This window comes from Phyllopteryx taeniolatus, chromosome 9 (genome assembly GCF_024500385.1).
Source record: "Phyllopteryx taeniolatus isolate TA_2022b chromosome 9, UOR_Ptae_1.2, whole genome shotgun sequence".
NCBI lineage: Eukaryota > Metazoa > Chordata > Actinopteri > Syngnathiformes > Syngnathidae > Phyllopteryx > Phyllopteryx taeniolatus.
In genome coordinates, this window is record NC_084510.1 from 28430626 (window position 1) to 28445131 (window position 14506).

Here is a 14506-nt window from a genome sequence, read left to right on the forward strand (position 1 = left end):
GCAAAACAGAAATAGCATACTTACATTTTTTAAATGCACAATTAATTTATTTTACCAATGAATTCCCTTGCTGATTGGGTAGGACAAGTCACATGGTCGCCTAGTAAGGAACGGTCCATTTTGAACACCCGCTAATGTGGTTCAATGTCATATGAAGGGTGAGCATCCATTTTCTTATCATTGGCCTCCCATTTGTTCATACTTTATATGCCACACATTAAGAAAATCATATTAATTGAAGCACATCACGAGACATTTTTTTGCACTTTTGTAATCCACCGGACTGCTGCTCCACCAACCTTGAAAGCGCTCGCACCGCAGCACATTCCCTCCACCACCGTGACCCCCGCAATGTCAAATTCCACGGCGCTAAGCTACGTAGCTGCCGTATTAGCCTGAGCCGCGTGCCTGACGGGGTCACGCGGGTCCAGACAAAGACCCACTGTGGACACCACGCCGGCACAAGACGCAAGTTGAATTCGATGAATAATGGCGGAGACACTTGGAATAAATAAATAAATAAATAAATAAATAAATAAATAAATGATAAATACATTTTTAAGTTTTTTCGAATGTATCCTTTTTTTTCTCCCGCCTTGGTGTATGTGTAAATGTCTCCCATGCTGAAACATCAATGGTTGAAGTCCTATTTTCAAAAAGTTATCGATGATTTAAAATCTTAGGCTATAACAGTAAAAGCCATCAAGAGATACAGTGCCGTGAAAAAGTATTGCCCCCCCCCTTCTCAAATTCTGATATTTTCGCATAGCTTCCCCACTTTTATGTTTAACATCATCAAATAAATGTAAATATCAGACAAATATAACCCAAGTGAACTTAAAATGCTGTTTTTAAATGCTTATTTCATTTATTAAGTGGGAAAAAAAACAATTCAGTTACCTGGACCTGTGAGAAAAAGTAATGGCCCCCTAAACCTAATAACTGGTTAGGCCACGCTCAGTAGCAACAACTGAAATCAGGCGTTTTCTAGAACTGGCAATGAGTCTTTCACATCTCTGTGGAGATATTTTGGCCCACTCTTCCTTGATGAATTGTTTGATTTGAGCAAAAAATGGAGGGTTTTCGAGCATGAACAGCCTTTTTTTAAAGGTCATTCCACTGCATTTCAATCAGATTCAAGTCTGGACTTTGACTAGGCCAATCAACACCTTCTTTTGTTTTTTTTAAGCCATTCAGAGTTGACTTGCTGGTGTGTTTTGGATCGTTAGCCTGCTGCATAGCCCGAGTGAGCTTCAACTTGAGGTCACAGACTGATGGCTGAACATTCTCCTTCGGGATTTTCTGATAAAGAGCCGAATTCATAGTTCCGTCCATCACAGCGAGTTGTCCAGGTCCTGAAGGAGAAAAGCAGCCCAAGGCCACCACACTACCACCACCATGTCTGACTGTTGGTATGACGTTCTTTTTCTGAAATGCTGTGCGACATTTACGCCAGATGTAACGACACACACACCTTTTCCATCTCGTCTGTCCATATAATATTCTCCCACAAGTCTTGGAAATCATTCAGAATCATTTTGCCGCAGCTTTGTTGATAGAACCCATGATAGAGCTCACTGAAATACACTTGCTTAACGGTAAAGACAAAAGTGTATAATGCTCAAGACAAACAGCTTCAGAGTTTCCCAATTTACACGCATTGCCCTTCAAACTATGCAGATACAAGTGCATAAATGAAACTTTCACAAGCTCAGAAATAACACCATCTATTGTGCTACTAGCTATTGTTTAGCATCTTCAGAAAACGTTGCAAATCATGACATTTCATTTGGGACATAATGGGAAAGACATTTTGGCATTGAAAGTGTGACAAATATCACTTTAGGACAACTTTTATTTCTTGGAAACAATTATGACCATTTGAACGATAACCACTGCCAATAATTCAAATACTCAGTAAAACGTATTTATTTTCAAAAGGAAATGTAGTCCGGTATATTTTTATCGTTATTGATCAAATTATATGAAAATGACCCATATAATAACCATAAATAAAGAAAAGGATTTTTTTGGTTTTTTTTTTGCAATGCAGGAAAGTTTCTGTCCTGGCTGCTCAGTACAAAATGGCGTCCATAATATTATATGAATGATATTCGAACGAATCCAAAAGTGTAGGCGTCTTTGTTTCTTCATGCGTAAATGAAACCACACCGCAAAAGGGGGGAAGGAGGAGGACGAGGACGGAATATTCCACAAGTGGAGTACTAAAGAGTATTTTCCTCAAAGCCCTTAAAGGTCTTACAGGCTTGTACAAAATGTTTGACTTGGACGCCTAAATGGGTTTGCTTTCGCGAGAACTTGAGCCGCTAGTTAACGCTCTTCTGGACGAAAACGAAGAAGGAGGAGAAGACGAAGAAGGAGAAGATGAAGATAATGTGCTGCCAGAACAGCGTGAGCTCATCACTGAATCAGCACAGCGCTCAGCTATCATAAACATTTCAGTAGGCCAAAACGTTGTTGTGCTTGGAGATGACCAGCTCGCATGTTCTCCTTTTCCGATTCTCACACATAACCTCGTCCCCCCCGCCACCCCCCAACCCTCACTTTTATTTTATTTATTTTTTATGCTTCCACGCCCCTGAGGCCTCTTCCTCCTCCTCAGGTCAGGGATGTAGCCTCTTCCAGACGTGGATAAAAAGTGTCTGTGGGAGTAAATGAGTGGAACTTTGGAAGGGCGTCCCGGGTCGGCCAAGCACAGCAGATGTTCAGCTGTGGCTTTTTGGATATCAAAGTCCTTTTTTGGGGGGCCGGGCGGGGGGTTCTTACCTCCCTCTGCTCCTCACTCATTAAACGAGGGCGCACATGAGTTATGAAGCAAACGGCTACATGCCAGGATGTGGGCATGCTTGTCAGATATCTAATATTTCAAAATGAGAACTTCTGTTTACAATCTCACTGTCGATGTCCACGAGCCAGGAAGTAGCCCGCTAAAACGCTTCAGCCGTAGCGGAGGTCTTCAGTAGTCGTACTTTAAGACCAGCGCAATTGCTCATATTCCTTTTTTCTTGGCCACGATGCACGTTTGTCACTTGTTGCTAGGCAAAGCTTAAAAGGGCTCAATCAATTACTACCGCCGTTGGTTAATAATAGTCAATATAGGCGCTGATAGAAAATGCATTGCACATAATGTCACGTTCCCAGCATGTGTCTGTTCACACCTCCTAAAAATGTTTGAACACAAATTGTTGGTGTTTGAAGCTATTAGCTGCATTGGGGAAGATTCTGTGTGAAGATAAGCGTCCGAAGAATCCGCTCGCCCGCCCGCAGCAAAGCGAATGGAAATGATTACGTGTGATTGAGAGGTTTGGCTGCTCCTTGTCTTTCTGTTTCTGCGCTCAAACACCAGCCGGCACATTCCGATGGTGATAAAAGGCATTTGGCCTCCAGGATCCCAAGGAGAACGTCTGCCTTCCACATGAAGATATATGCTCACAAGCTGCATTATTCTGTTTTTTGTTTTTGTTTTTTAAGATTCCCATTCTACGCTGACAATGTCTAATCAGCCTGTTTGTCTGCTCTGACCTGACCTTCTGGAACATTCTCGCGCATTCCCTCCTTGACTTACTCTGCTCCGGACACGACAAGACAACAAATGCTCGAAGGTTTTCTCATTTAGTGTCGTCTGTAACAGTCAGTTCCTCTTTGAAGGAGCCTTGGAAATAACCGAAATGGCCGCCTCAAACCAAAATGGAAGACTTACTGTGTCTTTCCCGGAATGGCTTCTTGAGACTTTTTTTGTGGGGCTTGGTCCACTAAGTCAAACCGGCTTTTGGGGGAGTCAATTTTGGAGCTGTTAGAATTTATGATCATAGTCATCAGACTTTTCTGGCATGTTCCACTCACACACAAGGAGAAAAACTACAAATTTTCACAATTTAGCATCGTCCAGCCGCCCGGTCGGTATACGGGGTTCAAATTCGGTGGCAATCTGACAAAATCTTGAGGCCGAGAAGGAGCCCTGGAAAGAGATCCTAAATGGCAGCTTCAAACCAAAATGGCAGACTTTTTTTGCAGGTCGACTCGTAATAGACAAATTTCACGTTGCTAACTGAAAATGGCTGCAGGGGCTGAATTTTTAGAACGGCGTCATTAAAATGTTGTGTTTTATATAGCGAGTCATTCAAATCATTCGCCAATTCAAATACAACCGATTCATCAATTCGCATTCAAAAACTGCAAATTCTTTGCAAATCTTGTGTCGCCCAGCCGTCCATTTTTGCCTTGAATTTTTGGTCACACTGAATTTGTGAACTTATGTAATGGACAAACCAGGTGCAAAGTGTTGAACAAGCATGAAAATCCATCGTAGTGAGTGCCTGATGTCTGAACTATGAATGTGTGTGCGTCCGTGTGTGTGTGTGAGCATCGGGGGCAGACACAGGGCAGAGGGGATTACGGGGGCCCGCCCTGGATAACACACAGGTGGCTCAGGATCTGACTCCGTCCTTGATTCCTGCTCCTCCCGACAACGCTCTCCACACAAACACACACAGGCGCACACATACACAAAGGCTTCACGACTTAAGAGGGCCGGGGCGGACGGGGGAGGGTGCGTGGGGGTCTCCGGGGTACGGGGGGATAAGGCAAATCTTCCAAATAACATTCCTCAGCGACAACGATTCATCTTGAATTTGCACTGTTTTGCCGTAAAACGCCACTCCGACTCTCTGTTGGTGCTCGTGGCAGGGGGGCTTGACATTTATGGATGGTCTTTTTCAACACTTGTGACCAGCAGGGTACCCCCTCCCCGGGGTTAGGGGTGGGGGTACGTGGTACGAAGTGCACATCCATCACAGCTCCGCACCGTGCATTCATTATGTTGAAGGAGGAGGAGGAGATCGGGATTAAGGAAGTGGGCCGGAACGAGTCGGGGTCAAGATTTGGGTACAGCCGACGAGGTTGGTTCAAGATGAGCAGATTTTGTGGAATTTAAAAACATTTTTTTTTTTTAGGAGGGGGAAGGTGGGGTTATAAGACTCCTTGGAAGGAAGTGGTCCAGATATGTATGCATTATTAAAAGAGGATTTTGACAAGAAAGCTTTCAGTGGATTACGCCCAAAAGGAATTTGAATGAACAAAGCAACATGCACAAGCTCATAAATTTGGAGGGGGCGACACGGTGTACAAGTGGTTAGTATGGCTGCCTCCCAAGGTTGGAATCTTGAAAAAAAAGCCGTGCAAGCACGGTGGAGGGTGGAGGCATTGCTAACTAGCTACCTAACTAGCTAATTGCACATCAAAATTGCACCGGATAACCGCTGATGCGAACAAAGACGCTCAAGTTCCAGCCCGTTTTAGCCACGCCCCCACCCCAAAAAAATAAAATAAATAAATAAATAATTAATCAGAAAAATTTAAATGGTAAAAAAAAACACGCTACATCTCCACAATTTAGTCCTTCGTAGTTCAGCACTTCAAACGTATAATGTTTTTAGAAATAAATCTCTGAATTCACTTAACAGGGTCTTTAACTCTTTTTTCCCACCGATGGTAAAAGGTCAGCGTTTATTGGAGGAACGCATTTCTTCGTATGACGCCTTTTCAAGAATTCCCAATCCCGTCCGTGTTTGATGCTCCTTGCGAGCTCTGGAAAACATGCCTCATCTGCTTTCTTTGGTGATCCCTCTAGTTCAGGCCCACATTATCAAAATCAAACAAAAACATTTATGAGTATGTGCGTGCGTGCTAATTTGAACTTTAACAAGCTGGTGCCAAAAACGAAAAACATGTCACTTACTCACGGGGAAGAATTCTGTTCAAAGTGCATCATCTCAACATGTAATTAAGGTCTGGGACGATTTTATTTTTATTTTTTTTTTAAAGGGGATTCAAAGGCAGGAGGCGACATGTCGCTCGCACGCTGCACCAACAACACATCGCCATTCACGTTGGCAGGCATTTTCCAAAAAACAAGAAGGGGGGTGGCGGGGGTCCTGAGGTAACAGGATCCCACAAGGGAAGCCATTCTCTTGAAGGATCACTAAATTTGGGTAATTTAATTCCCGCTTGCCTCCCGTCACGCACCGCGGCTGCTCGTCTCCAGGGGACAACAGACACGGTAAATAATGGCTGGCGGGGGCCTTTACAGTAGAGAAATCGTAAAGAGGCCGTCGTCTTAAATACACAAGGGCTTGAGAAAACTCCCCAGATGGGGAATTATGGCTATGCCCCGGTGTCTTCATAAATTAAGCATCATAAAATGTTAAAAAAAAAAAAAAGAACGCAAGTTGGAGTGAAGGACAACAGTGGACAGTGGGGGAGCTGACATTAACCTGCAACTGGTAAACAACTCCACTCAAAAAAAAAAAAAAATAAATAAATTTTCAGTAAGATTTCATACAAAAAAAAATAAAAAATCAAATGCTCAGTCAATTCGTGGGAGCATTGTGAGTCAAATGGCAAAAATAGAATAATAACTCGAAACAAAAGTAAAACATGGAGTGCTGTAATTTTGAACATCCATTAGGAATACAGTGAAACCCGGTTTATCACAGTTTTACCTCTCGTACATGCTTTAAAAACACTTAGTATTCCTTAGCGCCAAGAAATGGGAGACTATTGTATAACATCACCTTGAGAGAAGACTCTCACACCGTTCTCCAAATAAGAGGCAAAGTGTGCTTGCTTCAAGCTCCGAATTGAAGTTTACTGTAAAAATGACAGAGTAAACAAGAGATTTAAACAGTTAATATTTAAAGAGCAAAAGGTTCCACCAAACCACATAATTTCGTCCGCTAGCTTGAATGTTAACATTAACGCCATCGAAGGGCTAACAGAAATGAGCATATTCGTTACGTTAATAATAAACCTTCAAACAACTGCTACTCTAAGACACACGGGGCATGAACACACACAAACAATACTCACAGGCGCATATTCCCTCCACTGTGTTGTTACTTCTGCTGCATTTCTTCCAGTAGCGATAAGTGCTGCTCGGCATGTGGTGGCACAGCGTGGTACTACAGTACACTGGAGGTGCGCAACTTTAAATACGGACTTGCCTGTACACTGATAAAACCCACACAAAAAAATGTACGGTTTAAAAATCCGCAATGCAACGGAGTCCTGAAATATTTGTTGCTTTAATTCAGCCGTTTTTCTAAAATTGGACAATTAAAATGTATTTATTTATTTATTTTAATTTTTTTCATTGATCTCATTATTGGTTGTTTTGTTGTAAATAAAAAAAAAAAAAAAAACAATTTAGAAAAAAATTAAGATTCATTGGTATGTACAGTTTAAAAATGATAATGAACAAAAAGTAAAAGTATGAATTATAAAAAGTTATTTATAAATAACATTTTAAAATGAGAATGAATTGTTATTAAAATAATCTGTTTGACAGATTATTAAATACAGATTAAACTCATTTTAAATACTGAATTTACAGTGAATATCTATTAAAAAAAAAAAAAAAAAAAGCCCTCCCCTCGTGTACTATAAATTGTCCATAGGTGTGAATGTGAATGCTTGTTCGTCTATACAGTATGTGCCTCGCGATTGGTTAGCGACCGACGGTAAAGACAGATATATTCTGCATTTCCATCCACATAATTACCATAATGTTGTTTTTCCATGAAAACTGTGCGTACTAACCAATCATCTGTGTTCAAAACAGTATCCCTGAACACTGTTGGATTTGCACTAAAGAGAAAAAAATTCCGCAACTTCAAAGCATGTGGAGGTCCGTGCAGCTTTGCGTCACTCATCTCCGATGTTTTGGCTAGAACAACAAATGTCCCCTCTGCCTCACCCACCACACACTGTGGCCTCTGCTTCACTTTGGTGGCTGTCGGTAAAAGCGTGACCCCCTTTGATTCACTTGCCCACACCAACAGCACCTGCAGCTCTTCCTCTTAAATCGCTGCACCTGTCCAACAAATGTGAACCTGGATACCATGTAAACACGTTCTAATCCTTATCCGCACATCTCGTGCAAGCTAAGCCATGTGTTCGTCTTTTGCATTTTTTGATACAAGAGACGGATTAGGGAATGAATTGGCGAAAGAAAACGGATTTGATCAAACATTTGTTGAGCGGCAGTTTGTGCTCCCCAGCGCTGACGCCGACTCTGGAGCCGGGCTCACCTGGAGAACTTCATCCGACTCCGCTGGGGCCGCAAACGTACTCCGAAGCTGTCCACGATTCATCCCCAGCAACCCTTTCCCCTCGCAGCCCGTTAACGTCCATTAAAGACTCTAAATTGTCCTGAAGTGTGAATGCGTGTGCGCATGCTTGCTTGTCTGTACGTGCCCTGCGGTTGCCTGGCAACCATTCCTGGGTCTATTCCACTTCTCACCCAAAGTCAGCCGGGATATGCTCCACGCAGTCCTAAATGATGAGAGTAAAATAACACATGGAATATTTGATGGCGAGTGTGAGGAGTCACATCTGGTGGCAGAAACTTTGGGGTTTGGGGTACTCCGGGTGAGAGAGGCCCCTTATTGACGTAGCTGCCATCTTGGCTCTTCCCGCTAAGATGAGCCAGATGATGAAGCTCCTACACACATGCGTTTTTTTCCCCCCTCACACAAACGCATGCAGGACGTACACACACAAATACCCCCCCCCCCCCCCCCCCCCCCCCCACATACACACTTTACAGTGTGTGACACACACAGTTTCTATGCACATTAATACACTTTCTCGACATTTTCTCAAGACACACGCACGCAGCGGTTGCCGTCATCTGCCATTTGGCTCCATATGCTAGCCCCCTCGTCGTGGTCTTAAAGCTGCCCACATACTATTTTACTCATCCTCGTCCTCTCATGTGGGGGACGAGGATCCCGCCCTGCCTTCCCAAATGAGGTCCTGTCATGCAAAAAAAAAAAGTTTGCGTTTTGGAGATTTACAAGGGAGTGATGGGTCGCGCCAAGTAGCCCCGAGTGGCTCGTGATTCCAAGCGCTGCAACACGTGTTTCGATAACTCGGGCCTTCCCGATGTATTCCCAGAAACAGACCTTCTCACCTTACGCCAGATCAGATGGCGTGTTGTAAATCAAACACACCTCCGGTATTTCAAGTGACCCGGGTCAGCTACCATTGTGTCTCATATCCTCGATTTTATTGTAGCGCTGTTCCCAAATGTGTGTACACGCAGAGGGATTGATTATTATTATTTTTTTTATGACTCATGACTCGTGACATTCTACAAGAGGTCTTGCCTCGGCCGTCTGGTCCCACCATTGGAGATTAGTTAAAGACAGCGAGGTGAGAGCTGATGGCGACCACGGATAGACCTTCACGGTGGTCTGCTGGGAAGCTTCACGTGGAGAAAATTCGAATCACAAGAAACAACAGCAGGAACGTTTGATTAAAGGTCAACTTTATGTATGTCATGTATAATTTAATGTACAGTGTGATTAATTAAATATAATGATAACGCCTTCTAAAGCTGACATATACGACCGATATACTGTACATGGAGACTTAACTCCTCCGTAACAATGTATAGGAAATGTATACATTTAAAAAGGATACCACAACACAAAACGGCCAGACTTCTCCTCCATTATTGTTATTATCAATATTACACAGGTACTTACTTTTTAGTCAGTGCTTTTTCGACTGACTCATTTTCAAATGTCTGCCACGGTTCTCGTCAACCTGCCGCGACACGTTTTCTTTATTGAAAGCATAAAGAAGTTGAAATGCAGCAACGGAGAACCAGCACGCCACGCTTTGTGCACGGAGAGAAACACCGGCAAATCCCTCCAGAGAGACGCTCGTATCGCTCGAACGCAAATATGTCAGAACAAACAGCCGGCGTGGCTTTCAAGTTACACTTTTTGCGCCGTATCAAGAGAGTCACAGAGTCAACAGTGAAGAAACAAAACGACGGAGGAACGTCTGCTAGGAGACTGTTTGGAAAACCTCCATCCGTTCGTTTTTTCATATAATTTTTTTATTTTTTCAGATGATTTTGGATGAGAGAAACGGGGTACACCCTGGACTGGTTTGCAGTCAATCGCAGTGGATATAAAAAGTCTACACACCCCTGTTCAAATGCCAGGTTTTTGTGATATACACACACACACACACACAAAAATGACACCAGGATAAATCATTGCGCATTATGGTGACCTACAACCTCTATAACTCCATTGAGGGGGAAAAAAGAAATCTTTGGAAGGTGGGGAAGAAAAAATAAACAGCTGAGATAATGCGGTTTGACAAGTTTTAACACCCTCTTGGACCTAGGGGTGTGGCTCTGATCAAAATTAACCAATCGCACTCAAATTTATGTTAAATGGGAGGCAGCACACAACTGCTATTATTTAAAGTGCCTCTGACGAACCCCAAATAAAGTTCAGCTGTTCCAGGGTAAGTGCTACAGAAAAGGGAGGGGTTGTGGGTCGTTCTGGGCTCATTTTTGGCCTCCTCAAAGAGTTACACTGAAGCATTGAAGAATCATCACCTATTGTAGTGCACATCTCCTCATCAGCACGTTGAGGGCAAACAGATCCAAAAGATGGCGCATCAGACCTCACCTGGTTCCAATCCAAAAACAGGCCTATGGCTCGCTCACCTTGGTTCCGGCTGAGCGACCCGCTCTGCATGATGGGGCTTCGTCCAAAAGGATAACATGTGAACCATAGGAAACGTTTCCTGCCTTGTGCAGATAAGAGGCCGAGATGTGAATGTGTCGTGATTAAAGCATGACCGCCTATCTGCAGCTGGCTCAGCATGTGTGTGTGTGTGTGTGTGTGTGTTTGTGTTTATCTAGTAGCTATACATGGCAAAGAGAGAAAACCAAAAACGGTGGCAGGAGCAGCATGAATGAAGCGAGTCTAAAAGTGTGTGTGTTTTTGTGTATGTTTGCATTGGATGTTTTTGTTTTTTGTGTCTATATATTTTTGTGTGTAATTGTGTGTGTGTGTTCTTATGTATGTATGTTTATATGCATGTTGTGGTGTTTTGAGTGTGATATGTGTTTGTTTGTTTTGGTGTAAGTCTGCGTTTGTGTGTTTTCATGTGTGTGTTAGTTTGTGAGTGTTTGTGTGTAATTGTGTTTTTTTTCTGTTTTTGTGTCTATAAGCATCTTTGTAGGGTTTTGTGTGTGTTTTGTGGGAGTGTTTTTGTGTTTGCTTGAATGACTTTGTGTTTGTGTGTCTTTCTGTGAGATTGTGTTTGTTTGTTTTTGTATATGTGTTCTTGTTTATTTTTGTGTATGTATACTTCGGTTTGGATGCGAGAGTTTGTGTACGCGTTTTTGTGCGTATTTGTGTGTGTGTGTGTGTACATTCATGTGATTATCCCAGCGTGCTGACGTGTCAGATATGAGCCCAAGCAAACACTAGAGCCACACTAAGACTCTCTCACACACACACACACACAACACACACACCTAGGCCACCGTAGTCGTTGGCCTCGCTGAGGTATTAGTTACAGTTTTGGGGGGATTTATTTGATTACAAAATAGCATGGGCTGAGGGCTGTATGCCTTCTCTATGCCAGCTATTTACGTGCCAACGCTGTAATGTGTGTGCATGCATCCGCGTGTGTGTGCGCGCGTGCATTCCAGAGAGAAACCAGAGTGGATCAAAGCGGCTGACATCCCAGGGAGTGTCCTCCTGAGGGAGCCCACTGTCAGATCTGCGATCAGAGAGCAGCGGCGTCTTGTCCACTCCGCAGCCCCCCTACCGCTGCGCTCTCTCTGTGGGGTCCGTCACAGCCAGTTAGACCTCAAGGCGCTGATCAACAATCAGATTAGTCACGGGCCCCAAATAACGGCCCTGACGAGACGGCTCAAGAGATATTGTTGCTTATTTTCAACTTTAAAAAAGGTGACGGGGACGCTAATACTTAAGAGGAAGGTGCTGGAGGTCAAGCCTAGAGCCCCGCCCCCCCACACACACACACAACTTTGCTGAGGTCTAAATCATACACAGCAAACAAATGTGGACTGCTTTGAGGGGGGTGTCCCACCGCTGACCCCGCCCCCTCGACTGTAGGGTCAACTCAGATAACTGGCGGTGTTAAAAGTCCCAACAAAGTGTGTTAACTGTGAAGCCCAAAAAAGCGACGGCTGTATTTTCGCTCATGGAGGCAGCACTTCACTTCATCACCACCCGCAAAACATCGCTGCGATTGACAACGGTGAATTTAAAGTACCATAAAATGCTCACCGCATTACGTGATGGTCTTTAAGGATGACCTGAGCTTTAACAAATTCGACTTTGATGTTGCATGAAGCAAGAAACATCATATTTGAGTGTCTCTGGACACACAACATGAAGAATCTTTTTTGTTTCTTTTATGATCATGCCAAAAGGGTTTGGGAGCGCAGATGGCGTTGGACTGGAGTCATAACAACATTGTGTCACTTCACTCCGCACTTGGCTAGTGCATTAGCAAGAAGTGCAAACTCACTAGAGAGGAGCTTTCGGGGGAAAAGACTGCAGAAATTTGTCACTGTTGATGTAAAACGAGTGTTTGTTTAAAAAAAAAAAGTCAAACATGTACTTTTCCCGTAATCATATTATTCACTGTTTTGTTCACATGTGGCTTATTGTAAATAATAGCATACATGTGGCCGGTGGTGTTTATATGAGTTGCGTATAGAAAGTTCCGTGTTTATGGGATGGTTGAGGCATGACTGTCCATTTTTTGTCTTCCAACACAGACCAGTAGGAACAAGTGCCAACCACGTAAACAACACAACAAGGATTCTAATTGTTTTTGTGTCATATCCCAATTTGTATTTTAGATCATGAGAAATAACTCTTAAAAATGTAGACAGACAAATGTGTACGCCTTACTGTCGCTGTCCAATGAAAACCCCGTAAGTCCACTACATTATAAAGTGGTGCCCGAGTTTTCTGAGATACGAGCCATTGTTGTTGTTGTTGTTTTTTTTGCATTGACTTGTTATACAAGCGTGTAAGGTAGCAGTGAACTCAACTCAAGTTGCAACAAGCAGTCATTTTTCGCAGAGGATAAGGAATATATGAAAGGAATGAGTATTGTCATATTGTCTATCTACATGTGTTGCTCCACCATTTGTGCTCAAATATGTTGCTTAAAACGCCAGTTGTAACCCTTTAAGCAACATGTTCGACACGGATGCTATTTGTTAGCCTGTCTATGGCATATTGCATTGTTTATTAGCATTAAGCTAAGGAGGCAAAGCTATGCGGTTGTTATAAATATGTGATTGTCTTGGTTTTACGTTTAGTTTGATAGTAAACTTCAATTGGAAGTTGCAATAAATAGTTTGGAGCCTTTTTTTTGTAACTCACATTCTCATAAATCAAAAAACACTAAAGTTGGTCCACTCATAAGTCAAGGTATCGCTGTATTGAGGTGATTTGAAAAGTTGGCATAGAAGACTTTTAAAGTGTTACAGATCTGCTGTATTAAAAATAAAACCCTGCACAAGTTGCCCAGTGGCGCAAGTTGTGTTGTGTATTGGACCTTGAAAGGGTGCCAGCGCTGCGGTTGGCCCACCCGCCGTATAGATGTGCTGCCAAGTCTCGCTTTTGAAGGCCTTCCTCACCTCCACGGCGGCGGTCAGCAGAGTCAACACAATCGGTGTGACTGAGGCGTTTATGTGGCGCTCTAATAGGGTGCCATACGCTGTGTGTGTGTGTGTGTTGCTGTTTTTTTGCACATCACTTGAACGCAGAAGTGTCCAAACCTTTCTCTGATGGCCACATACAGAAAAATGGAAGGATGCACGAGCCATTTTGACATCCTTCAACTTTGTTCATTAAAAAAGCTAAAACAAATCCATCAAGCAATCATATATTGTTTTTATTTACATATAACCCGACCTGACTTAGCAGTTATTTTTTCCTTGGCTGAATTTTGTCTTAAGTTGCGAGTTTGGCAGCACAACAAGCATCAGATAGTGAATAATTCTTAAAAAAAACAAAACAATAAAGGCCCAAGTGCTCGCTTCAAGTTTTCTTGCCATTCCCAGATGAAGCTTAAACGTAAAACAAAGACAGTTGCATCAAAACACATCACTTACGAAAGTGCGCTACCTTAATGCTAAAACATGATACAAAATGCCATAGATGGGCTAATGAAAGTAGTATTGATGTTGTGGATGTTATAACCCTTTACGCGACGGATATTTAAATACGGACGTGCAGCAAAATACGTACACAGACAATACACATTTTTTATGCTCTGTGAAAAACGACTAATATTACTGCAGCAGATAATTTACACTCATTCTAATTGTATTGACAAAAATATTTTTCTATCTTGTGCCCCCAAAATTCTTGAATAAGCGGGGGGGAGGGGGGGGGGAAACCCACAATAAGTGTTTTCGGGATTGGTGGCCCCCAGAATAGAAACAACAACAACAACAACAAAAAAGAAACAAAATTAAGTCCGCAGGTGCCGAATCATATGTGGGGGTTCACTGTACATGTTTTACACTGCCCCCTGCTGGCCAAGGCGCGCAGACCAGAAGGAGCAGGACAATGTCAACGGGCACTGAAGCATGAAATCGTGATGCACAAACTGTTTT